Here is a 27,604-nt window from a genome sequence, read left to right as displayed (position 1 = left end):
GGAAAAAATTTAACTACGACAATAAATATTTCATCGGCCGAAATCAATTTTCTCGCGAGCCGCGAGACCTTGAAAACGCTAAAATTAGAAACGCTCGATTTTTAAATATCGAAAAAGAGATGGAAATTATGTAACAAAACCGCCGGGAATGAGAATTCCCGTTGAATATTATTCGCAAGGATCTTATCGAATTTCGATCCGCAGTTATTGCCTTCCGGAGATAGTATTGCCACGAAAAACTGTCAATGACACGTGAAATGTCAGAAGGAAAATAAACAGGGCCGCACATGCCCCGCGTATCGTTTGAAATAAGTCACGATTTTCCTAAATAAGCACATCACGGTAAGATTATTCTAGAATCTTCGAACCGCGTACGCCATCTTATAATAGTTTTTCGGAGCGATTGGGCGAAAGCCTCGGAAAAAAAAGAGTTTCGACGAGCTACGATTCCTCCCTGAAACCACCCAACAATATTCAATTGAATTTTAACGCGAACAATTAGGCAACGACACATCGCGCATCGGCTGGATTTGCCGCTTCAATATGGAGTCGCTGGCAGCGGCGTCGTCGATTTAATTTGAATTAAATTGAAATAGAACAATGTCTCACCGTAAATACGAGGATAATCCGTAGGTTGTTGAACGGAGGTACACCGGTTTGTTATACTTTTCGCCGAGGGAACGCTGTAATTTCTCAAACTCGCACCGTGTTCCCGCGGCACATGTCACACAAAGAGGAAGATACAGACGTCGCCTCTAGTCACTTTTTTTTTGTCCCTATATCCGAATCCTTCTTCCGTCGCACTGTCAGGGCTTCGTAGCACTTTGGAGCAACACGCACGCGACGAGATCGGTTCTTGTTGATTCGCGTACCCGCAAGCCGCAAGCACACGACGACCGTTGGTCACTGTGTATAGAGTGGGCTGGTTCGAAGTGCGAGTACGGTCGTTAGGTTAGGTTGCCGGTACGTTCGGCACGCATGCATGCACGCACGCACAAACCTGTCAGTCAAAAATCCGACTACTTACTCCGGTGTGTCCTTTGGTCTCTGAAGCTCGCGTGGACCCGCCGAGCGCTTTGAACTTGAAATACGAAAGAGCACCTTGAGATGAAAGCACACACGCGTGGAAAGCGTTTCCCGTTGTTCGTAAAAACAACCCTGGAGTACACAATTTGCAGCGATACGATTCGCGGGTGGCGACGTCAAGCGTACCGTGCATACAAGCCGAGCCGATTCGATTCGATTCGATTCCGATGGAAAAATTTCAACACGGACCAACAGTAATTCCCTCCGCGTTCAAAAGAGACTGTACGCGTGTGTGTATGCTCGTGTATCGACCGATGGGAAACAAACGTTCCGTCAAAAAGCACGGGCCGTATTATTCTTCGGTTCGCCTTTTTCCTCTGTGTCTCTCTCTTGCCGGCGAGCCGGTTCACAGACGCACACGCTCGATTCTCGTTTCTCCTGCCGTTCTCCTTCCAACTGTTCCGCTCTTTGTTCCGCACGGCTCGGCCGCTGCTACGTGACTGACCGCTTCGTACACACTCGTGCCGCACGAGGCGCGGCGAAGACTAACGAAGGGGGACCAACGGTTCGTCGATCGGAATCGACCCTCGGTTGAGGGAGCCTTCCTTTGTTCAGGCGAGACTGTGCGGCATGGCTCGTAGCGTGCTTTCCCCTCACTCTTTCTCTCTTTCTCACTCTCGGGCTCCCTCTGACGCGACGTTCCTTTCCTTCTCCTTTCCACTTTTATTTCTATCCCTCGGTTTTCCCTCTCGTACGTGTACCGCGCGGCCCGGCCGGTCTCTCTCTCTCTCTCTCTCTCTCTCTTTCTCTATCATTCACGATCCTCTCTTTTTTCGTCTCCTCTCAATCTCTCTCTGCCCTTCTCTTCTTCTCTCTCGCTCTCTCTCGTGCGCGCGCGCCCTCTCCCACTCACTCACTCACTCTTTCGTGCTTCACTCACTTCACTAATACTTCGACGTGAACGATCGCGCGGACTGTTGGTAACTGAGACGACGGCGACGACGCCGGCGACGCCAACGATGCAAGGCGAATTCATACACGGCGTCGCGACGTCGGTGGCGGCGGTGGTGATGACGATGGTGGTGGTGGCTGCGATGGTGGTGGTAGCGGTAGTGGTAGTGGTGGCGGCCGTGTCCCTCCTCGTCGTCGCGACGAACTTAGTGGGGGGGCGTACGCGAACGCAACTACCACCGGTTACTGTTCCCCTCGTGTCTCCCTTCGCTTCGGGATTCGGGATGCCGTACGACATATACCCCACACCCCGACGATATATTCCGCACACGCACAACCAAACGACACAACCACCCATCGCCAGCCGTGACAACGGATGTGCGAACGCAATAAAATCACTTGAAAGTTAATCATTGCGTGGCATAAGTACAATCGATTGCTTTTATGCAACCCAATGAATTCCAGAGAGATACCATTGCGACTGCACGCTTATGTGGGCATACGCAGGAAATTGCCCCTAATGCGAATCGGTTCGGCGTATTTTTTAAATACAACTAACGTTTAAGCAAAACTCCATTGTTCGAACACATTGTTTTGCTTCGAATTGCATCAACCGGTTACGTATCTTTCGTAGAATGAAAAAAATCGATTTTTCAAAAATGAAGTACGTATTATGTTAGCGGCATCCTTGTGCGTACTCTTACAAAGTTTTATTTGGAAATTCGTTGAAGAGCTGAAGAACTACTGAACCGATTTCGATAAAATTTTGCATTAACGTTTTTCAGACTATTTATCCAGTACCTGTTCTAGCGGATTTTTGATTCGTGCATGTTACCCGCTTTTACGAATAAAAGAAGCTGAAAATTTAGATAAATTATACAGGGTGTCCCGAATTTAAATGGCAAAACTTCAGTAGCGTGTAGGGGACCGAAAAACTAAGACAAAAAGTCTTAAAGATTTGCTCGTTTTTGCTTCGTTTTGGAGAAAATCGCAAAAATTCAATATCTCGTTGTCAGTTGACCCATGGATTTCTTCGTATGGGGAACCTTGAAGCAGAAAGTTTATTCGGTGCCAATCAATTCAAGAGAGCAATTAAGAGACCGAATCATAGATGCAGTGCACCAAATATCAACAGAACAATGTTTAGCTGCAATTTATCAAGTCAGTGCTAGATGTAATGCTTGCATTGCTGCAAGAGGGCAACATTTTAAACAATTTCTACATTAAATAGATGATAACGTAAATAAAATGTAAATAAATAAGTACAAAAATGAAAACTTGTTTTGTTTCTTTTTTTGCGATTTTCTCCAAAACGAAGCAAAAACCAGCAAATCTCTAAAAGACTTTTTGTCTTAGTTTTTCGGTCCCCTACACACTACTGAAGTTTTGCCATTTAAATTCGGGACACCCTGTATACAGTGGGTAACGAAAGTATTCGAACGCCCTTCAAAACAGAATAACTGTTTTATTATTGTATCAAACGACCTGATTTTTTTATAATCAATTAGAAGCATTGGTTTACAAAATGATATGCAAAAAAGATTTTCCAGAAATTATAATTTACAAGGTTAAATGCAAAAATAAAAAAGGCATTTTTTAAAACTTTTTGATTAGGGCCCTCAAAGAAAATTTAAAATATATGTCAGTTATACACATGCTGAAAATTTCATCGAAAAATCGGTTGACCCAGGAAAAAACGACACGCATCGAAAGATGTACGATTTTGTGGATTTTAAACAGAAACTGATCAAAAGTCGTGTAAAACTACGATTTTCAACATTTTTCATCGCTTGTAGCTCGTGTGTATGCTAATCGATTCTGATGAAATTTTCAGCATGTGTATAACTAACATAGATCTACCAAACATATATTTTAAATTTTCATTAAAGGCCCAAATACAAAAGCTTTAAAAGGTGCCTTTTTTATCTTTGCCTGTAACCTTGTAAATTATAATTTTTTGGAAAATCTGTTTTGCATATCATTTCATAAACCAATGCTTCTAATTGATTATAAAAAATCAGGTCGTTTGGTACAATTATAAAAAAGTTATTTTGTTTTAAAGGGCGTTCGAATACTTTCGTCACCCACTGTATGTGACTTCAAATAGCTGTAACTTTTTAAAATATCGATTTCATATATGATATGAATTTTGAGTGTCGTGTTACCATTAATTTTCTCCCCCTTTCCTTTGTATATGATACGAACGTAGTAACTGTTTGTTTTGCACACGGTCGTGAATATGCGATACGAAAGGAAAGCAACGTAGAAATGAGATGGAAACGATGATTTAACGAAAAGAGCAACTACGGAACACCACGAACTTCCAATAAATTTGTAGTTTGACGTCCGTGAGAAAATGCTAGACGCCGAAGATCGTATTCGGGATTTCTGTTTGATGCGCAACTGCTCCCTTTCCATTCATCATGCTCCCCCTGGCAACATCGTATAGTCTCACACAGTGACTTTTAATTTTCCCCTATATCCGACAGTTTTCATGGATCGGCGCCCACTCTATGAATAATTTTTAAATCAATTATTCCACGCGGCAGTTTCAATCGAAATTTGTTATTACGAAATATAATTTTTTACGAAATCTACATATGAGCCGTTTACATTGTTTCCGTCGGAGCAGAGTGGCCAATAAATATGTTCCATCTTATTGAAAAAGATCGACATTTTTATCCCTATTCATTGAGGGTTCATACACAATGCAAAAATAAACTATACAAACGCTGAACGATATAACAAATTTCTCAAGAAATATTTCCCGCAAAGGAAAGTAAAAATAGTCGAACAAGTAATCTTATCTGATAAAATGACTAATGAGCAGCGACTGAAGCCTCTTATTCTCAAATTGATACAACAATGCATTTCTCTCGAACCGTTATTAATTACTATTACGTTTGATTTACGGTTTCCAAGCACCAGCATATTTCCGAGACCATATTTTCCTAGGAACGGTCTCTTGTCACGGCTATAATGGACAATGTTGAGTTGTGGGAACAAAGTATAACTATCGATCAAGATGGAATCGCCTCGCGTGTCCGGCAAGTAAACTATTAACCTACGAAAAAAAGAAGAAAAATATACAGTTTTGTCCGAAATTGGACGCGATGCTATCTTCTATATTACGGGGTTGATATCGAATATCGGCGGAAACTTTTACAATACCGGTGTGAGCGGTTACGAAAGAAATACTACGTAGTCTGAATAAAATATTATACGGCGATATATGTGATATACACGCACACGAATTACCTTTCGCGTTTTTTCCCGAAGCCTTACAGTCCAGCTAAACCTTCCGATTCCACCCCTTGATTCAACTACACCTGAACTAGACGAGCAGTTACCCCCATCTATCAGTTCTATTTTTTTTATGCAAATCGTTGTGACGTTTATCCAAGTTTGTGGCACTTTCCGGCTGCGCGCGTCGCGGTAGTTCTGAATTCTAGGGTACATATTATGTGCCTTCAGCATTCATCGCATGTGTTACAACTTGTATGTGTCTCTTGAAATTTTTTTTTATTCAATGCAATTTGAATCTCCAGGTAGAGATTATTTTTCAGTACATTGTGATACTTTTTATAATACAATACAAATTATAAATAAACGTAGGTCAATACTCAAGCATTTTTAGAGATGTACCGTTCTCTTAAACCTTTAAATCAGAGGCCTTCAAAAACGAGTAACTTATTTTGCATATTTCCACCGTAGGTCTGGAGAATAGAACATTGCATGAAACCCGAAGAAAAAGATGCAGTTTCTGTAATTGCCTGATACATAAACTCCAACCTTTGTTCATCAACCGTGGGGCACTGCCATAACACATGGTCAATATCCTGAGTTTCATAGCCGCACTGACATTTTCGATCATTTATGAAACCAATTCGAGAGAGAGAGAACTGGCAAGATTGTAGTGTCCTGATCTACATCTGTTTACCGTTGTAATAATCTCACGTTGGAGATTTGTGTGACTGTACCACGGTTTTGACTTTCGGTTGTGGAAGTGTGTCAAGTAGTTTACACCTTTGAATAAACCTTCTTTCTCTATGGTATTATATGTATTTTGTGTTGCCACTGATTTAGCCGATTCTCTTAGATCCGTGAAGGGAATTTTGATGGAGAATGCAGCTGTCGTGTTAGCCGCCGATTTCGCTAATGCGTTTGCACTCTCGTTGCCCAGAATCCCCATGTGAGCCGGTACGCAGTAGAATTTAATTTTACTGTCGTTTGTGGTCTCGGAGGCGAATTTGAAAACATTATTTCTTATTTTGAGGATATAGGGATTCGTTTTTGTGTTTACAATAGGTTGTTGTAAGGAGAGTAGAGCGCTGAGAGAATCCGTAAAAATGAGAAAATTCTGATTGGGTTGAATCAAAGCTATTTTTACAGCGTCGTTCAGGGCTATAGATTGTGCAGTGAAAATTGATGCGTTTTTGGTTAGACTTCTTACAACGGTCATATCTAAGTCATTAAAGACACACGCAGTTCCTACGGAAACTGAATTTTTGGACTTACTACCCCGTCAGTGTACAGAGCGTAGGATTTTTCTTCTTTAATTAGATTTTCAATTAATACGTTGGGATTTTCTACATACAGAGTGGGTGTACAAAGTGTACAAATTCGTACACCTTTTAAAAACTAATAACTTCTTTGTAATTGTACCAAACGACCTGATTGTTTATAATCAATTAGAAGCATTAGTTTACGAACTGAAATGCAAAAAATATTTTCCAAAAATTACAATTTACAAGGTTGCATGCAAAAATGAAAAAGGCACTTTTTTTAAAACTTTTTTATTTGGGCCCCCTTAATGAAAATTTAAAATATATGTTTTCTAGATTTATGTTCTTTATGCACATGTTGAAAATTTCATCGAAATCGATCGACACAGGAAAAACCAACAGGTATTGAAAGATGTACGATTCTGTGGATTTTAAGCAGAAACTGATCAAAAGTCGTGTAAAACTACGATTTTCACCAATTTTAACCTCTTGTAGCTCGTGTGTATGTTAATCGATTTCAATGAAATTTTCAGCATGTGTATAACTAACATAGATCTACCAAACATGTATTTTCAATTTTCATTAACGGCCCAAATACAAAAGCTTTAAAAGGTGCCATTTTTATCTTTGCCTGTAACCTTGTAAATTATAATTTTTTGGAAAATCTGTTTTGCATAACATTTCGTAAACCAATGCTTCCAATTGATTATAAAAAAATCAGGTCGTCTGGTACAATAATAAAAAAGTTATTAGTTTTTAAAAAGTGTACGAATATTTTGTACACCCACTCTGTATGTAAGAGACGAACCAAATTCTGTGTTGATATACATATGTATATATAAATATTGCGAATGAAAGAATAATATTCTTGAACATCATTATTGTGGTTAATCGCGGAGTAAATATGGTTGATTGAATTCTTGGTGTCTCTCTTATGCATTGATATAGAAGCCGGTTATTATTTTTACGCTTGATATACTTGTTATCAATAATTTTTCGGAGCCGTGAAACGGTTGCAGAGATTACCGAGTATTGATTCGAATGAACCTTATCGAGGTAATTCATACATAAGAATCGGGATCGTTCTTGTATGAGTTGTAGTTTGGATTCCGATAGCAGAATATTGGTAGGTGTGCTAATTCTATACCCAAAGAGCGAGTCTTATTGCCGCGAATTGAATTTTCTCTAGCTTTTCTATTCGATTGAGTTGGGTGGAAACATATACAAAGCAGCCATAGTCCAATATTGATCGAACAAAACTTTTGTAAAATATAATTAAGGTTTCTGGATCTGATCCCCACCACGCGCCTCGAAGAAATTTGATTATGTTCATAGCTCAAGAGCTATGAATGCACAAGTGATCTTTTGAAATTTGTTGCACAGCCATTGATCCAGTGGACTGTGTTAGATATCTTAACACTTTACCTACCGGAAGCCTATTAATAGGCTTTGAAATAGTTGTGCTGTACCAAAAGAAATCATAGAAATTTTCTTTTACATTGCAATCTTAAATGAAACTGTTAGATGACGTTATTGAGGATGACTTGTTAGTTCACAACGAAAATTGCTGTTACTATTGAAGATTCCATTAAAAAGTGTTTAGCCATGTACCACAAATTTTTCAAAATTATGCAATAATCACCGGTCGGTAATGTGATAATTGAATTGTGAATATTTACGGACATCCACAGTTGCAGCTGCCACTTTGTGAAAAAGAAAATCAATTAAAAGAATTCTCAAAATCAGTTTTCGAGTAAAATACTTGTTACCCTTGGCAGTAAAATTTCGATTGGATCGGTAGAATGGTTACCGAGAAATAGAAACACGAAGGCGGCTTATTTTCTACGTGCCGAAAAACTGGCCAATAGCGTTAAGAAATTATGGTTTGAGCCACCGATGGTTCATGTTGATGCGAATGCGTGAATTGGCGCACTTTGGCCACAGTGGGTGCGAAAAGGGCGTCAGCGGGTTGGATTAAGAATGTCGAGGGAAACGTAATGCTCCTGATCCACGAGCAGGCAATAAGGAGCACCTGCTTCGAGACCAGAAGACGTTATAATACATACGTAAAACGAGCACACCCTGTGTATTTTCTCTGACCAGTTACGTCCTGTCTTGTTCCGGACAAGCGGATACAAAGGCCAGGGGTTCTCACCTCGCGCTACGACCAACCAACCAGAAGGGCAATTTTTCGCCATTTCTGATTGCGAAAATTGCGATCGTTTCAAGTGTCTGTAGCAGATGTTCGTGCTAATACAAGTTTCTATTTTGCGAAAGTCTCTACAAGGTTTGCTGTAAAATAAAAACGTCCCTGAGCTCGATTAAATTTTTGTTTGTGCCATCAGCGTATAGAATTCAGTCGCTCGTCCCTCCAAGGACTATATGTTGTTCGAGATAAAACGAAAACGTTCTTGAGCTCGGTAAATATTTGCTCGTACTACATGTACAATAATAAAAGATTCTGTTCTTTCACGGATGAATTGACGTTTCATCAAAAGAGAATTTCGCAAGTATTAAATTGTTTGAAACCGATTTTATATTTCTATATATGTGAAAATATTTGATTTCAAATATCTATGCATATTTAAAACTCGATATATTTCTCTTTCTTACTCGATAATCCTTGAACTTTCAAAAGATTCCAGAATATTCAAATAAACACTATCTTCGATGGAATACATGCCTCAGAATAATTTGTATGTGCATATGTATGTATTATTGAAACGTATTTTTCCCAGTTTATTTTGTCATCTTTGCTCCCAACCTTTTCTTGTAAATGCATATCGTATAATTAAATTCTTTTCCATATATTGCATACTCTGGTCGGATAATCGAAATTCCGTTGCAAATAAGAATTCTTGTTTTGCAGCGAAGCATCGTAGACGAAATATCCTTGTTTGCACCTACATTAATAATTCCCACAATGACGGCACGTTTTTAGCACGAACATGTGTTCCAGCGCATGTATTACCACACATTGATAAGAAAAGTGAGTGACGCAGATTCCAGTTATCGGAAAATTACAATCTAGTGGGGCCGTGTTTTGAAAACGTGTAATCCTTTTCGTAGTGGACATATCGGAACGTGATGATTACATTATTAGTATTTTAAAAGATTGTAATACTGGAATATTTTATAAATATTTTAATCGAAATTATATATTTTTCTGTTCGTTCCTTCTTTCCCAATTTAAATGTCGAAATTGGATTGTAAAATACATTTTATCCAGGTATTTAGTAGTATTTACAAGTAATTCCATTAGCTAAATCACTGGAACGTGAATATTACAAATGTAATTATAATAAGTTTAAACTTTCCGCAAATACTGTTCTTGATTTATTAAAACGTATAGAACTCCGAAAAGATGATTCGTTTGGGTCAGTTGAGTATTCATTAACGTAAATGCTGTGCGAAATAGGTCGACGTTCTTTATTAATTATTATACACTTTAATTTAACATAATATATTATTTCACCAGCTATTTTTACTATTTCGCTCTCTTTTAGAACAAGTCCCTTGCTTTCACCTTTACGCTCTCTTCTGAATAATTACATTTATTTTACATTTATGTCAGTTATTTTTACTATTTCATTTCGTAATTACACACCATGTTTACCTTTCTCCTCGAACGAACCGTTGCAAAACTGTAGTGCAACTTCTCCGTTCCCAAAGTTTCTTCGTCACATTTTTCCCGGAAATTCTAGCACTCGATTTTTAGAGGATTACGTTTCCTTTCTGAAGCAATGGAACCTTTACTCGTTAAGAGCGGCAGATAGAAGCACGCTTTATTCTCATCTTTTTCATAAAGAATACAAAAAATTATCATCCGACATCCAACTCATGCGAAGAATACACGCGAGACGTTCTTGAAAAGGTGCATGGTCACCCAGTCGAACGGGATTTCGTTTCTCAAGAGAAAAAGCTTAATATGTACATGTCCACCGGACCAGCATGAAAATTCGATACACAGTGATGCATTCGAACATCAACATATATCATTATATTTTTTCCGTAAGCTTGCTGCAGTTTTGTGCGTCAGTGGTGGCGCGGATCTGTCGCGGTCTCTGGATAAAAACGTGAACTCGGTCGAAATTCGTAACGGTTCCGGTGTTGCATCTAAATTACAGTTTTCGGAAACCACGTCCGCCTCGCTTTCAATTCCATCGGGTTTCTCGTAATTATCGCGGCTTGCCGTGCACCCGCTTCTGACATGTGCTTCGGGAAACAGCTGATTCTTTGAGAAAGCGGCAGCTGGGTAGTCGTCGCGATCGCTGGTTTCGCAGCAAGCAACGACCGAAGAATTCCCAATGTTATCATCGCGTTCGTTGTCACGGTGTTTCCATTATGATTCGAAGCGAGGTGCCAGCATCTCGGCCCGAATAAATCGTCGAATAAATCGTCGAACGGCTGACTCATTGATCTTCCGTTGGATCTCCTCTGTTTCGTATCTCTCTCTCTCTTTCTCTTTCTCTCTCACCTTGGCCCTTGGATCGTTCTCGCCTGGACTACTCCTCCCCATGCATCGGTCGGCTTTCACGTCGATCGGAACATTTGGAGGCGAGCAATCGTGTTGGCGTGTGCCATGCCGGAAAACAGCTGACTTGTACTTTTTCGTTGGAGAAGCAGCTGGCCTCCCAGTCCATGGGCCAAGAGCCGTCTGCGTTCCTTATACCGGGTGTTCCCTCGGTTTACCATCCATCTCGGTTAATAACTCGCACCTTTCACGAGGCCACCAGCTACCAAAGAAGGGCCCAGCGACGTTTCCGTAGTCCGTAGAATCTTTTCGTAGGCTCGTCAATCAACGTTCCGGGGAAAATCGTCTACGTATACATAATGGACGATGGGCACGAATATGGATTACCACGTTTAGGACCGTGAACTTTCGACGATTTCCCTGCATTTCGATATGCAAAACACAGCAAGGATACGATTTACGTACACGGTAGAAGTTTCATCTTCTATCTCTTATCGATTTTGACTTTCTTTCATCCTTGTCCTTGTCCACCATTATGAAAAGAAATTTATTTGCTAATTAATCGCGTATTAACCAGAGCTGGGGAAAATAGTATTTGAAATAGTAAATAGTAAATAATACCATTTATTTTACAGTGTCTGTACTACTTTGAAAATAAAATATTTTATTTGTTGCAATATAATTTTCGAAAATAGTATTTGAAAATAGTATTTTATTTTAAGAATATTGAAAATATTTGGACTTTGTCTTTATTTTCAATTTCAATTTTAACACATTACCGACCGGTGATTATTGCATAATTTTGAAAAATCTATGGTACTTGACTAAACACTTTTTAATGGAACCTTCAATAGTAACAGCAATGTTCATTGTGAACTAACAAGTCACCCTCAATAACGTCATCTAATAGTTTCATTTAAGATTGCAATGTAAAAAAATTTCTATGCTGTCTTTTGGTACAGCACAATTATTAAAAATCTTATTAATAGGCTCCCGGTAGGTAAAGTGTTAAATATTATTGCTCAAAATAATGGTTCGCATTCAATAGATATTTCGAACCTCTGAAACTTCATTTACTATCGAGTTTAAAATCTCGATTTCGTGATTTATTCGGTTTTTCTGAACACGTAAGCGACTACATATATAATTGCTACTGTTAGCCATCCAGAATGGAAATTACGATGGATTCCGAAAGACTTAAATGAAGAAAAACGTATTTTTATCAAAGAAACCGTATTAAATGCTTTGAAACAGATAGCAAATCCAGATTTAGAGTCACGATCTCAATTACTTTCACAAAACAAAGAAGTAGATGACTTTTTTTCCTTAATGGAAAAAGAAACAAATGATATCAGTCATACAAACATTACAGAATTAGAATTATATTAATATTTGAGCGATAGTGATACACGAATTGAAAGTATTGCAAAGTACAAATACATGAATACATTATTTTTATTAAAATACAACACAGCTATTCCGTCCTCTGCCTCAGTTGAGAGACTTTTTAGCTTTGCTGGACTGATTCTTTGTCCTCGAAGGAGCACCCTAACGGATTCCAATTTGGAACGCTGCAAAATGTGGCAAATAATATAGTTTCTTATAGTAAGTACCATTTCTTCTTTAAATTATTGCTAAAATAAGAAATATTAAATAAGTAATGCGATTTCTGAAAGTATTAGGTATAACGACGCAACAAATAAAATATTCTATTTTGTGTTTCAGATTATGAAAATAGAAATATTTTACTTTGTGTTTCAGATTATTAAAATAGAAATATTTTACTTTCTGATTCAGATTATTAAAATAGAAATATTTTATTTTGAAAAGCTCAGATTGTTCAAATAAAATACTATTTTCTTTAAGCAAAATAAAATCTAAAATATTAAATAGCATTTCAAATATTTTTTTCGCCAAATAATGCCCACCCCCTGTAAGTGTGTAATCTGCGAAAATCAAGAAATAATACCTTTTCATTTTAAAAAAGTAAAAGAATGGCCGTACAGGAATGTTGTACAAGAGAGCAAAGAAAGAGGAATTAAAATCTTAGACTTTGCGCTTCCGACAATAATCCGTCTCTGTCTTTGAGAAGAAAAATAGTCGCAGGAACGGTAATTTACTTTCAAATCGATATTCTCCTCGATGAAACGATATTAAATAAAATTAATGCCATTAGCGGGTACAATTAGGCACAAATGACGCATAAAGTGCGGTAACAAGAGCGGAGACGCCATTACCGGAATGCTACCATAGATTTCAGCGAACTAAAGACAATCGGTACATTAGGACTCCCAAAGCGAGTAGTTCAGAACGTTGCGTGCATAGAAACGTAAGAAAGAACCGATCAAAGTGCTGTTCGGTTAGGTCGGTAATTACTAAAGTTTCGCACTTTTAATCGCTATTTCCCAGCACGACGCTCCTCGATTTACTTTCCGCGGTGTTGGCCTTTGTGGGCGGAGGAGTCGTCGATAGGGAATTCGCCACTGGTTTATTACGGACTTGTCCAAATAGGGCTTTCGCGAGCAAGAACTCCCTTTAGGTATCGCGAACCGGGCAACGAGTCACGCGAACTACCACAAAGTATGTATTGTGACAATGCTGCGGTGTGAGTGAGGCTGTAGGTGGTGTCCGATAGCGTACGGATCATGCAGCAATGGTATATGCGAAATTACGTTTAACTCGCAGCTTACTTCATTAGAAGATTCTTCGGCGGCGTACCGTGCCGGCAAACAAATTTTCGTAAGATTGATCCAATAATATTATTTGTTTTTAATTATTATTTACGAAATATGTTCTGACATTGTATTCGTGACGTTTTTGTGATTAAAACGAGCCCAAACATGGCATAATTCGGCGCATGTTTGCTGATTCAATTGATGATTCTGTAGAACCTCGAGTATCCGAACGAATAAGTGTGCAACAGTTCAAATTAAAGTAATCCATACATAACACGATTCATTGTACAAAACGGTCAAGATTTAATCTACCAGTGTTGCTAAGTAATTGTTTTATTATCCGATTTCATTATTCACTGATTAGTTCGGATAATCGAGGTTCCACTGTATCGCGAATTAAACGAGTCAACGTGATTGGAATTGTATCGTGTCTCGTACCATTTCAATCACAAAACTGTCATGAATAGACAGCGGATCTTTATGCAAAATAAAAAATATTTTGCATTGATTGCAAGACACAGGGGAGCCAAATATAAAATTATTTTTTCTTTTTATTGTTTTATTAAGCTGAAATTAATACACCGATGTCCTTAAATCTTTGTAATTCGTCCACTGCTTTAAATTGCACGTACCCATTGTCGTCATAAATGCATAAAATCCGCAGTCTAGTCATGAATAAGCTAATAAAAGATACATAAAAAAGAATAGTTAAAAACAGACTCAATTTAGGGTGTAGACTCCTTCCTTTTACCTAATGGCCAGCTATCCTAGGACTCCATCATTAAAACTCAAGATCTCAATGATCCTTAAGTTTCAATATTTACTGAAATATTTCCACGGAAAATTGTTTTTCAGTCTTCGTGAACTTAGAACCCACAGAACTGTAGTAGATCTAATCTCTAACTACTACTTGACCCTTATTTGTCAAACTTATTTGTCTAATAAAAATAAATTGATATTTTATCGTAACATGTAAATGTATGTCAAAAGGTTATCCTTATCTCACGCACGTTTCCCCGTTTAGCATAGTAACAGAACACAAACACCATAAAGCGAGTCGAGGCTTTTGTTCTACAGGATATCTAAGCTATTAATAAGTTAATTACAAACTATTATTTACACTCTTCTTATAAACAAGTATATTTATAATGTACTATGGAAAGGCTACAGAAATAGTATACGTATGATATTTTCGTTCGGCATAATTATTTAACTTTATAACACGAAAGAATTTCATTTCCGTTTCGGTAAAATTTCAATTACGTCGCGGAGAGAAAAAGATGGGCATTTTTAAGCTTGCGATTTTATTTTGCCCATTCCACAATGGAATTCTCTGCGGTCAGTTTTATTGTTATTATAGCAAGCTGTTCTGTCGAGCGTTTAGGTTCCCATAGAGAAGAAACGTAATTAAAATTTCGTATTAGATATTCTAAAACGTGTTGTATGTAATTGAGGTTCAGAAATAATATTATTTCGTTCCCGGAAAGCTGAGTACATCTAGATTAAATTCAAATTTGTAAACTCGACGTATTGTACTCGGCTCACTTTAAATGAAAATATTTGAGTAACTGTTGCGCATAATTGTTTTATCCTTGCATAGACTATAGACCACGAAACGGCACAGCTCGTGGAGACAAAGCCATATGATTTCTAATCTTCTCGAGAAATTTCTCAGACAATTGGTACAACGATGCGTGGCAATTCTACCAATTATGTTAACCGTGCAAGAAATCGGCTCGTTAAATTCTTACGGCGATTAAACGCACCCTTTCGTGCGACCCGTTAAACATATCTACTGATAATAACCCCGGGATCGATACGCTGTGTCTGCCGGAAAGTCAACCAGCATTATCGGTACAAATACATTTTTGATCGCACACGCTAGCCTAGTAAGGGGACCGTTCAAACTCGCAGGAGACACTACATTTATTAAACTCGTTCAATCTCAACAACACGGCACTCTCTACCTTTCCAAAAGAAACTACAATCTCCATTTAAAAACTCGAATTAAAATTGAAAATTCAAGAAATTGTTCCACTACCAAGAACTAAATTGATTATATTGGATCTGGGAAAAAGTTCGTGGCGTTTTTCCCGATACATGGCATCAATTGCAGATAACTCAGGAAACACAGATCGCAGCGATACCACTAAACGCTCGTTGGAAAGGTGACACTTCGAGCGTTACTGTGAGTGTATAAACATCGAAATTGATGCAGTGGTTGGAAAGTTTTTTGCGTTTGAAAATGGAGAAAAGTAATGAAAAATTGCGCTGTATTTCGCAATATTATTACGACAAAGGGAAGAACGCTGCGCAGGCTCGTGAAAAAATTTGTATACGGTGAAGGTACTTTATCAAAATCTGCTGCGCGGAAATGGTTCGCTCGCTTTCGTTCTGATGTCAAAGATACACCTCTGTCTGGTCGACCAGTCACTGAAAAAGTCGATGAAATTGAGCAAGGCCGGCACAATAGCAATCGTGATATCGGTAAGGAACTAAACATCTACCACAAAACAATTCTACACAAGAAGGCTGGATACAAAAAGCAGCTCGATGTTTGGGTGCCTCATGAGTTAACATTGAAAAATTTAATGGATCGACATCTTTGGCGACCCGTCAAAAATTAAGAGAGCTTGGTTGGGAAGTTTTGTTGCATCCACCGTATAATCCAGACACAGCACCCTCTGACTATCACTCGTTTCGATCTCTGCAGAACTCTCTCAATGGAATTAAGCTGCTTTCAAAAGAAGCTTGTGAAAACCACTGGATTCAGTTTATCAACCAGAAACCACAGAAGTTCTTCACCGTTGGTATCATGGCTCTACTCGAAAAATGGCGAAACATTGTCGATAATAATGGAGCATATTTGGTTTAAATACATTCATTTTCACAGTATATGAAAACCAGTTGAATTTTACTTAAAAAAAAACGCCACGAACTTTTTTCCAGACCCAATACTATTTATCTAAACGATCCAATTCTGAATACGAACGATTTATTATAACTAGACTGCGGATCTTTATGCAAAATAAAAATTGCTTGCACCAATTGCAAGTGACTGGAGCCACATAAGCAGTTTATTCTTACTTTAATAATTTTAGCAAGCTGAGGAAAATAGATTTGAACCCTTAAATCATTGTAATCTTTCTACTGTTTTAAATTGTACCCACTCATTTTCCCATAAATGCAGTCTAATTATAACCAAGTGTTTACCAATTTTTCCGAACGACACGACGGAAGAGAAATAAATTACGTGGCTGACTTTCGCTTTCAATTGATAGCGTCAATGTTGGCGTGGATAACTGTCCAGTGCCACGTTGCAAGTAAGCATTTCAATTCAGAGAGACAGCGATGCATGAATGTGATCCTCTGCCACTGTGTGCGGAGTAGAATCGTTGCACATCACGGGATGTCATCATAGTCTTTTGAACGGGGCTGTTCAAAGCCAGCAGAATGTTCAAGCGTAATGTGAGAGCGTTCTTCTGACTTCCGAAGAGAGTTTCCTGACATTATGTCTATCAGGTGCTAGGCTCTCCCGACGGTCAGCTATTAGAAAACGGAACAATAGATCCACTCGGAAGTCAACCCTAACCATACCAAGAAGCGCTTCCTCTACATAAATTTCTGCTGCCTCCAGTAGTTTTCACTTCGCTGCGCTTACACCACCGTAATCTTCGATTCAGCATCGTTATTCTACATTCCCCTGTTTTTAGTAGTTCAAAGTAGACATTTTTATTGAAGAACTCGAAGAACATTTTATGTATTTAGGATTAAAATGAATAAGAGAAATTTAAACGGAAAATTTTTTTATTGCAAGTATATAGAGACGCATATCAACATAAAAAATAAATAAAAAAGGGATTTTGCTGGTCTCTCGTTCACTGAAATTGTCATCCGAAGCCGTCAAGAAATTTTAAAAGAATTTTGTGTCATGTCAAATTAAGTGCAAATTCTTTATGCACACATTTTTCCGAAATGTCTGTTTCATCATTCTAATATTTACAGGCTTAGAGGCTCAAACTCGTTATCAGTTTTTAATCTTCCGGATGCAACGGAGCTCTCCTTAAAATATTATTTAAGGTGCTGAACAGAAATTTCTAAAAGAATCTGAATATTCACGTGGGAAAAGTGAATGCCTACAAATTTATGTAAAATGGCAACAAACAAGACCAACTCTCGGCACTGTGGTGCCAGCACAAACAGCAAGATAGAAACGCCCTTCTCCGACCATGAACTATTAACTGATTTTAACTCAGCCGCGCGCCATTCGCCGCCGTTGAGAAATTTCACGTTACATTTTATTCCACTGCAACAAGAACCGCGGCAAGAACCGAAAGGTTTTAACAATAAGCGTGACTAAACTGGCTTGGACCACTGATTCGTATGATTCAAATAGGTTCATTGCATAATCCAGAAACATACAATTTCTTAACCAGATTTCATATATTAATAGCAAAGAAAACTTTAACGAGAAATCGTTTGTTCGATTTTTCTTTACGCAGGAAAATAAGACTTGCATAAACACATCTTTAACGATTCTGCTCTGTTGCAATTGAAAGTAAGTTGTTGAAGATAAACTGCCTTAACCTTAAACTTCTGTTGTAGCTTATATAAAAATGATTATCCCGATCAGGGATAATTTTTAATTTAAAAAACCATTATACAGCTGCAACGGATTGAAACGAACAGATATTTATGGCAGCTTCTCGCAAAACGATTGCAACAGACCCAGCAATATCTCCGGGACGCAAAAATGGTGTGCACGATTGAAGACGCGATTAATTAATTTAAACGCGTCCGCGTCGAGCGTATTAAACATTTATTTTGCCGTTCTTGTAAACGGTGCCTCGTTATTTGTATTTCAGTATGACCGACAGTGAAGGCCATTGTGCGAGCAGATGTAAATTGCGAGTCGGCGGGAACGCGCCACGAAGAAAATGAAGTTAATGAGTATTCAGGCAGCGTCGGCTGGGCGAAAAGCGAAACTCGAAAAACTCAAAAGGTCCTGTATGTTTTGAAAGGAGCAGCTGTAAAAAGAAATCTGAAAAACGGGCAAACTTTGCATATCCGGGACTGGGTACAAAAACACTAAAAATCTTTTTCTCTCTCTCTCTCTCACTCTCTCTCACTCTCTCTCCCTCTCCTATTTCGTTTACGACCGAAGGGACGCTCAGTGTTTGCCAAGCAAGAGGGAGGAAAGGGAAAAAGGGGGGCAGAAGCGTGGGCGGGATATACGCGGTGAAGGAAAAGAAATTACCGTCTTGTCTCACCGAACGAATCGTCCCCAACCACGGCCGAACGAGCCACGGGAGGATAATGATATATTAAACGACTATACACGACGGGAGGAGCGCTGTTATCGCGCGTAGGTGTAACAAGAAATATGCGGGAGAGGACGATTAACGCAATTAGTTGTAATGCAATAGCATATGATGGAGCGCAATCTCGCACCGTGCTGAAATAATCGCGGATCATTGCCATACTAAATGGCGTGAACACCCCGCGCAGTGGAATCGTCCTGACGTTCTTTATTCACTGTCAAGCGTGGGCTTAATCAAATTTTCCATTCTCGTAATATGTTCCCGACAATCGAGAGACTGCAGCAAAGTGTATTTCCTTAATAAGGAGTTTCCTCGATTAACCCTCGAACAACGGACTTTTTTAACAGTAACATGATTTTTAATAGTAATATACATAACACTGTCCACTAAATTTCAACTTTTTTTTATGTTCCCTAATTACTGTTGGGTCCTTCTTATAGAGTTTTTGCTCTGATTCCGAATCTGTTTTTAATTTTTTTTCCTATACGCACAGTTTCTGAGAAATTTGAGTTTGAAAAATGACATATTTTTCAACTTTGAACAAATATTGTGATGTTATTATAAAAGATATTGAATTGTTCTTTGCAGCAGAAGATTCTGTAGACTTTCCCGAATCCAGTGATATCCAATATTAATACATTATAATTGTTTAAACATGTTTAAACAATGACTAAAGACGGAGAGACACCACTTTTGCACCAATTTTTGAGGATATTTTTCAATTTATCTCAAAAAATAAGGGTCCAGCGGAAAGTCGAACTATACCACGCGATAGAGCAGACTTTTATCTTGAGGAACCACCCTTTCAAGTTTGGAACGTCCAGGTTTTTTTCGAACCAGAAAGCAAAATATCTTCGCCCGACATGAGTTGTCACCATTGTTTAAATATGTTTTAGAGAGATTGCTTTCTGGTTCGAAAAAACGTCGACGTTCCAAACTTGAAAGGGTGTTTAAACATGTTTAAACAATCATAATGTATTAATAGTGGATACCACTGTATTCAGGAAAGTCTACAGAATCTTTTGCTGCAAAGAACAATTCAATACCTTTTATAATAACATCACAATATTTGTTTAAAGTTGAAAAATGTTTTTTTTCAAAGCCATGTTCCTCAAAGACTGTGCGTATAGGGAAAAAATTAAAAACAGATTCGGAATCAGCGCGAAAAACTCTATAAGAACCAACCAACAGTAGTTGTGGAACAAATTTGGTGTTGGACAGTGTAATTGACGATACTAGATCTTAGAATACGTATTTCTTGTAGAATTAATTTCTATTTTGATTGCAGAAGACCTGAACATTTGGCTAGGATATGACCTCCACATTAAAATAGAGACCGCAATAAGTACCTCAGAATTTTATAGATTTTTAACTTTTGCACGAAAGTAGGAGTTAATACACAAAAACGTGGAAGTAGAACTGCGAGATACAGTAGTTCAATTTGTTAATTGTCGAGAAGACCATAGATTAACGGGACACCTTGTATACCCAGATGATGTAAGAGGTAATCAGTGATTTTCAATAGTCGGTGAACGGCATTCATAATTCATAAAGGTCGATTTATACTATCCGGCTATCCGCACAGACACTGAATGCTTTCGTTCAGCGCCGTTCAGACAAACATTCATTAATGCATTTGAATATATGTGCATAGGTGTTTATACGTATTGTATCGTATCGTATCAGCACAGACACATATCGGAAACTAAACAAAAACAGTATGATTAAAGTATAATTACACTGAAACGAAACCGTTCCATATTTGTGCGGATAGTATACATTCTGCCAAGAAAGTACCGGGAATCGATCATTTAAAAAGCCCGCATAAAGGGATTGTTGAAATTCTTTTTGTCGCTAAGTTGGCATAACTGTCCTCTATACTCACGCAGAGTTTGAGCGTCACTTGTCATTTAGTTTGTTTACAGTGCGCCATTTTGTCAGTTCATCTCAAATGTGTTTTGCGATTTTTACAATGGATAAAAATATCGAACATAGAATCTGTCTTAAATTTTGCATTGCAAATGGAATTCCGTGTGCCGAAGCGCTGAAAATGTTACATAAGGCTTACGGTGAATCGACTTTATCGAAAACACGTGGGTATGAGTGGTACAGTGCATTTAAAAGCGGTCGAGATGTGGTGGAAGATTTGCCTCGCTCTGGTCGGCCATCAACGTCTTCAACTGAACTATCATTGTGAACGAATTTCTGGCCAAAAACTCGACAAATCTTATCGAGCAGCCACCGTATTCCCCTGATATGGCTCCGGCCGACTTTTTTCTTTTTCCAAAACTGAAATTACCACTTCGAGGCACCCGTTTTCAGTCGATAGATGACATAAAAGAGAATTCGCAGCGAGTACTGAAGTTGATTCCAAAAAATGCGTTTAAAAAATGTTTTGATGAAGTGTATTATTTCGAAAGGGGCCTACTTTGAAGGCGATACAATAAATATTTCGATGAATAATACATATTTTGTGTTTCATTGACCAATTCCCGGTACTTTTTTGACAGAATGTAAATCGGCTTTTAGAAGGTGACCGAACGTGCGAGATCGATTTCCTTCGTTTTATCGTTTCTCCGCGAAAACTGATAAATAGTGATAAACCAATTAAGCGCAGCCTCGCCTCAACAGAGGAATAGGGGATGTCGACAGAAGGTAGTGTAAGGTCGTAACCTATACGATTGCAGTTTTATTCACCGGGCTATCGTTCCATGCGAACGGTTATGTAGGTATGTACTATTCCCCGGGTTTATTCTCCCGGTGCCAAGGCCGCCGCGATCGCGAAGAAGAGGCACAAGAAAAAGAGGCAAAAAGGAAGTTCGGTTATCGGCAACGAGAGTGAGAGTAGCCGCGATACTTTGACGATTTTTCTTGCGGTGAAAACAAGCCAAGGTTGGAACGCTTTGTTTCGTTGTCCGTGAGCACCAATTTCTTGTGCAATCCACGCTCCCGAACACCACCGTTCTACTAGCTTTTGCGCAACTTCAAGGAATCTCGAGCAATCCCGATTTTCGCAATTATACACCGCCATTTTGCGCGTTCATCGTTCCTCTCCTACTCTCCTCGAGGTTATTCCGATACGAGATTATCGCTTATTGGATTGACAGAAGCTTGCGTCAAACTTAAATGATAAAGGTCAAAACCTCTCTCTACTTGCTTAATAATTCTATAACCGAGACATTGATTAATCATTGAAACCGATAAATTAATTTAATATCAATTAGTTTTATGCCACCAATTTGTACGGATTACGATCGGATGATGGAATAGCATTTCCCCTAATTGAATATCAACTTGAACGCAGTTCAAGGCGCAAACGATCAACGAGGCAACAAGGTTAACATAAATTTTGGCTATTGAGGAGCATAGAAGACATTTTTGGCAACCGCAAGGCATTTCTGACAAGGCGATTTGCGGGAAGAAAAAAAAGTGTGTACGGCAAGGGGTTAAGTGGAGACAGAATTTAAGGAACCACGAAGGTTCGCCTTAACGCCTTCCGGAGAAAGCCGTCGCGTAGGCCTTTCAATGGAGCAAATTTAACGAGTGCAGTAGACTACATACATATACATAAAAGCATGTCAACCATGCAAGGACAAACTGGGAGATCGAGTTTCAGAGAATCGAATGTTTTTGCCTTTGGACATATATACGCGAGGCCAAAAGCTGGCGAGAATAACGAGAGAAACGTTTATCGCCCCGATCCGTCACCTCCGGCGCACATGCTGAAGAAATTAAAATTTTTTTGCCGGTTTCCTCGAACGAACGACCAGTCACCAGCCGCAGCAGACCGCCGTGGGATCCCGGCGAAAAGAAAATAAAAACGATGACGGAAAACAAAAAAACGAGGATAACACGAAGACGCGTCTGACGCCATTGCCGGGCGATGCTTTCAGAATTCATTAATAGAAATTCTACTCACTAGAATCTTCGCTGCTGATCAATGTGCGCTTACGTCAGGCTCGACCTTACCGGAAACCTCGGAAATTTCGGAAAAAACACTGTACGTACCTGAAAACATAACGAAGCACACATTCATATACACAGTCGGACAAAGAAGACTCCATGCATTCTCTAAAATGGAGCAATTTTCTAATAAGTGAACCAAACGACTTGGATCTTTTCGAGAACGTTGGTTTACTATATCGCACTCTTGCGACAAAAGTAACACAGATCAAAAACATTACGTTTATCACAAAAAACTGTTTCTAACATAATAGAATATATGAGAAATTCTTGTCGATCGAAATTGTTTTAAACTTGGAATAATGTTATCGGCGCCAGGTTCGATCAAATTCTAAATAATAGAATATTGTGAAGGCGTCAAAAGGTATCGTGAATATAATCTTGAAGTAAATAATGTCATTTTTTTTATTTTAGCCTTACAACCCTTAGAAACAACCCTTTTGACTTGTGACGTTTTTTGTTTGTATCTGACCCGCACAGAACTGATATATTTTGAGTTGTTGTTTTGTTGTTCAATGATAGAGATGCCACCTGGCAGCTAGACAATAAAGTTACGTTAATACGCTTTTGCTGAGTTATGGAATAATATTTACAGAATTAATTAATGATAATAACCGAACAATCAGGTTTTTTATCATCTGAGAGATGTCGAGAAAAAATGTTGAGAAGACTGAAGCTATTTCTTTATTGATACCGTATTTGTCCGTTCACAACCTTAAAGATGTAGATGTTTACATTCGTAAACCGACTCTCTTCGGATTTGCTATTGTAACGAAGTTATTATTGTAGCCGCGACATTATGAAATGATAGCACAATTGAGTGGGATCTTGCAATATGCTTCTAAAGTACGTATTTTATAGCTGGCACGAGGGCCATTACAATGTAAGTAAGAATGGCAAGTTGGAAAATCGATATGTACTTCTGCTTCCATTTCCCGCCATTTTACTTCAGATGCCTCGTTATGGCCGATCAAGGCTCTGCACATAATTCAGAATAATACAAAACATCATAATATTTGTCACATTCTTTGAAAATATCGACACTTTCTGAATCCAAAACGTGTCACCATAAGCTTTCACTATTCGCACCTCTCGCGAAATTACTATTTAAATATGTTAGACTAACACTTGTCACACTGCACGTCACTCTTATTCCCGTTTCATTCAAATCGAATATTATTGTAGTTGACCCTCCACAATATTTTATTCTGTGACTGTGTCCATGTTTAGAATGAAAAATTGTCAACGTAAATATTATTTTCTAATACTTCACAACATATTTTAGATTTTCAAATGTACAGTGTTCACATAACTTGCTCGTTTCTCCCCAAGCTAAATGAAGTCGGCATGCCTGAAAACGTTTGAAAAATTCCCCAAGAATTTCATACGATATTATGCATTGTAAAAAGAAACCACCATATAGTCATTCAGATGAAAATTGTTTGAAACCTCGCAGGCATGTAACACACATTTCACAATCACGCAGCACGAAACAATAAACCGCGGTTTTCTAGAGGGATTAAAATTGATGCATTTCCGTGTCGAAAACAATCGCTAAATCGCGCATTACTCGTCCGGGCACTTCCAGTTTTCAATTATTCGATCACTGCAGCTAGATGACTTCCTGAACAATGTATGTGAACACGTATCTTGCTTTTACACAACCTTGTTACGAATAGATTTGCATTGCACACATTTCAACGTCGATATTTTGCACTTGGTAATAAACGTAAGCGTTTTTAAACGACTAGATAGACGATAACTAATTGGGAAGTCACAGTTTGATGTATCATAGATTTTCAACACGTATCGATTCGTCGACTCCAACGGTTCGCTGCTTACCTCGTGTGTGTATTGCGGCAATTGTCAAATGAGCCGGTAAACCTTGAGTGTGAAAGTTTGAAGGTTAGGTTTTCGCCGGTTCCGATACACAAGCCTATTTTGCTCTTAGTACGCAATTCGCCGTTTCACTGAGTCACAGGACGTCGTTTCGAAGCATGGCAAGTCAACAGATCAATGTGCACGCGTGTAATATTTCGATTAATCGCCGAACCGTCCCTTCGCTACAACCGTTCCGTGTTATATGCGGGCCGACATTACTCGCATACTCTCGTGGCGGGTTCGTGTAGCTTCGTTCCTCCTCGGCCAGGTACGTGCTTTAGCACACAGTAAGCCACGATTTAAATTCCGAATTTTCTAATTCTCATCAGTAATTTCGTAAATACCGTCTTGTGCATTCTAACATTATATTCAGATTATCCGTAGTATTTTCATTCACTTTCTAAGGCTGAAATGCAGATTCGTATTGTAATAATTAGAAGCTGCCCAATTATATTAACCCTTTGCACTCGAAGCAATTTTAATTCGAAAATCAAAATCATTTCTTTCGACCCAGATCATTGTTATTCTATGTCATCTTTTTTTACATTGTGCACATGAAATTTAACCAGTTTTCTCATGTAACAGTTGAGCTCTTCACAATTTATAGATAACAGACGAATTTAATAATATTAAAACTGATCAATATCTTGGATCAGTATTCAATTGAGCGATGTATTTTGTTAATTATCATATATTAGAATGAATAAATAATTATAAGTAAAATAAAAAATGTTGCATTAAACACAACATTATGTCAACAAATTGAAGTAAACCTATCATTATTTCGGCCACTGTATTATGTAACACTTACGACAACCGGGTATCCATTTACTGCATTTCTTTCAACAACTTGTTAATGCTCCTCTAAAAATGTTACAAAATTTCTCTGAATGTTCATTCTTTGCTCGCTAATGTGTGTATTAATTTATAGTCTTAAAAATCTGTAGATTTTGGTTGGCTACTTAAGGGTGAAATAGAATGCAAAAAGGAAATTGATTTCTTGAAAATGGAAAATTAGAATAGCCCCTTAATGGGTTAAGAACGTGACGCGCACGTGGCACGTGAGCAGCGCGTGTTCTCGGATGTCAGAGGAGCATCGATAATCTTCAGTCGGGTTGCAACAAAGCCTCAAATAGAATTTCATTGCTCGTCGCGAACCGATTCCCTGCCGAGGAATGCAAATGGTCCCGCGCCAAACCGAAAAAAACCAGCCGAAGAAACCGCTCGTACTGGGAGGGCTTGCATTTCTTTGCACCGCCCGCGACATTGCAGCTTTTTTTTATTTTAAGTGCAGAACACATGCGGCTCGCAAAACATATTCGGACTTCGCTCGTATCGTTTTGCATATATTTCGTTTAGCGGGGAACAATATGAATATTTTCGGGCGCGCGTCCGGACATCGTTGATGCGTTAATACCGGTAACAGGCATTATACAATTTCATGCAAAACGTTAAGTAACCATTAATTCATCGAATGCCGCACAGCCGATTGTTTCCGTTCAAGGACTCTTTGTTAAGATTGCGGTGATTTAACGGTTGATCGCGCCGGACACGATTCTTGAACTTTCTACGCCTAGTTTCTATGTTACGTGTACGCATATTTTCCACGTAATCTTGTGAATTGACCGTACGTTACTATGAATAGTCTGGCAACTTTTTAGTTTTCTAGATCATTAAAACGTTACGGGTACTTGTGTATGTATCTGCACCGATACCGCAATGAATAGAAAACTCAACGAGAACCATGCATATCTAGATAACGAATATTTGCACTATTTTTCTATGTCCTTCAACTGCTTCGTAGCTGTCTTCTAGGTATGTACAAACTACAATTATAAGTGCGGATATACATATGTATTATCGTTCTAAACAAAAACTTGCAAATATTCCTTATGATTATGGATAAATACAGGTACCCATACAGAAATTATAATACTACATACGTACATATACTGCTTATTATTGTACATTCTTTTATTATTATTTTTGAGAGAGAATGTTCTAGTAAGACGAGCTGGTATAGGATTAACCATGTTTGCACGGTAATTAAGAGAAACGAAGACGAGACCATTTTTTAAACAGAAAATAGTTGTTTCCAAACACTTGATTCTAAAACACCTTTTCTTGAATCGTGTAAAAATTAATATTTTTAACGCTTACAACGTCTCTGCGAAAAAAGTGAGCGATGGATATTTTTTGAGAATATTTTTTCGCATAATTTGGCAAGTAGATAAATGTTTTTACTTGCACAATCCAACGGCGAGACTGAACGTTGGATTCATTTGGTCTATCTCGCATTGACGCATTGTAAGAATTCAATATTTGAAAAAAATCATTACGGAGCCTTGACGTTTAAATAGATACCGCTAATGATCTCTGACGTTGACGAGACTTGAAAAAAGAAAATTGTGTCATTCGCGACGTTCATATTAGGAAACATATTGCCAGCTGCGCGCGAGCGTTGGCCGAGTGAAACGAGATTTCAGAATACAAGTATCCTTGATTAGTGTTGGTGCGGCACAAAACAAACGGGTTTTCCTTTCGCGCTCGGCGAGAGTAAGAGTAATCATACAACTTTCATTTGCACTCGTTCAGCCTCGTGATGTCATAAATATAACTCTGTATCGTAATCCGAATCGGTATACTCGCGGTGAAAGGTTCCGATCGCGAAAAGAGGTTAATATTGCAGGATACGAAAATCTGTTCCAGTTCGGAGCATCAGGTATAATTATGTGCCGATCTTCAAGAATTGAATTAATAATCAGATTCCGCGGAGATTCTTATCGTCTTCAATTTGCTGTAACGACT

At 38.5% G+C, this 27,604-nt stretch overlaps 1 protein-coding gene across 4 annotated transcripts in view; it reads right to left on the bottom strand.

The window, feature by feature from the left end:
* Nucleotides 1-27,604, bottom strand: part of Brat (tripartite motif-containing protein brain tumor) — a 232,070-nt gene that overhangs the window by 148,188 nt on the left and 56,278 nt on the right. The window contains exon 1 of one of the 4 annotated variants that reach the window (XM_076424673.1): nt 24,758-25,021. The exons of 1 other annotated variant lie outside the window; for it this stretch is intronic. The gene's annotated coding sequence lies outside the window, so the exon portion shown is untranslated. Of the gene's footprint in view, nt 1-609; nt 2,439-24,757; nt 25,022-27,604 lie in introns of those variants that run through there. 2 more of the 4 variants (XM_076424665.1, XM_076424656.1) reach the window with 2 other exon arrangements.

The sequence above is a fragment of the Lasioglossum baleicum genome, chromosome 1 (genome assembly GCF_051020765.1).
Source record: "Lasioglossum baleicum chromosome 1, iyLasBale1, whole genome shotgun sequence".
Taxonomy (NCBI): domain Eukaryota; kingdom Metazoa; phylum Arthropoda; class Insecta; order Hymenoptera; family Halictidae; genus Lasioglossum; species Lasioglossum baleicum.
Note: the sequence above shows the minus strand (reverse complement) of the source record. Positions and strands in the feature narration are given on the sequence as shown.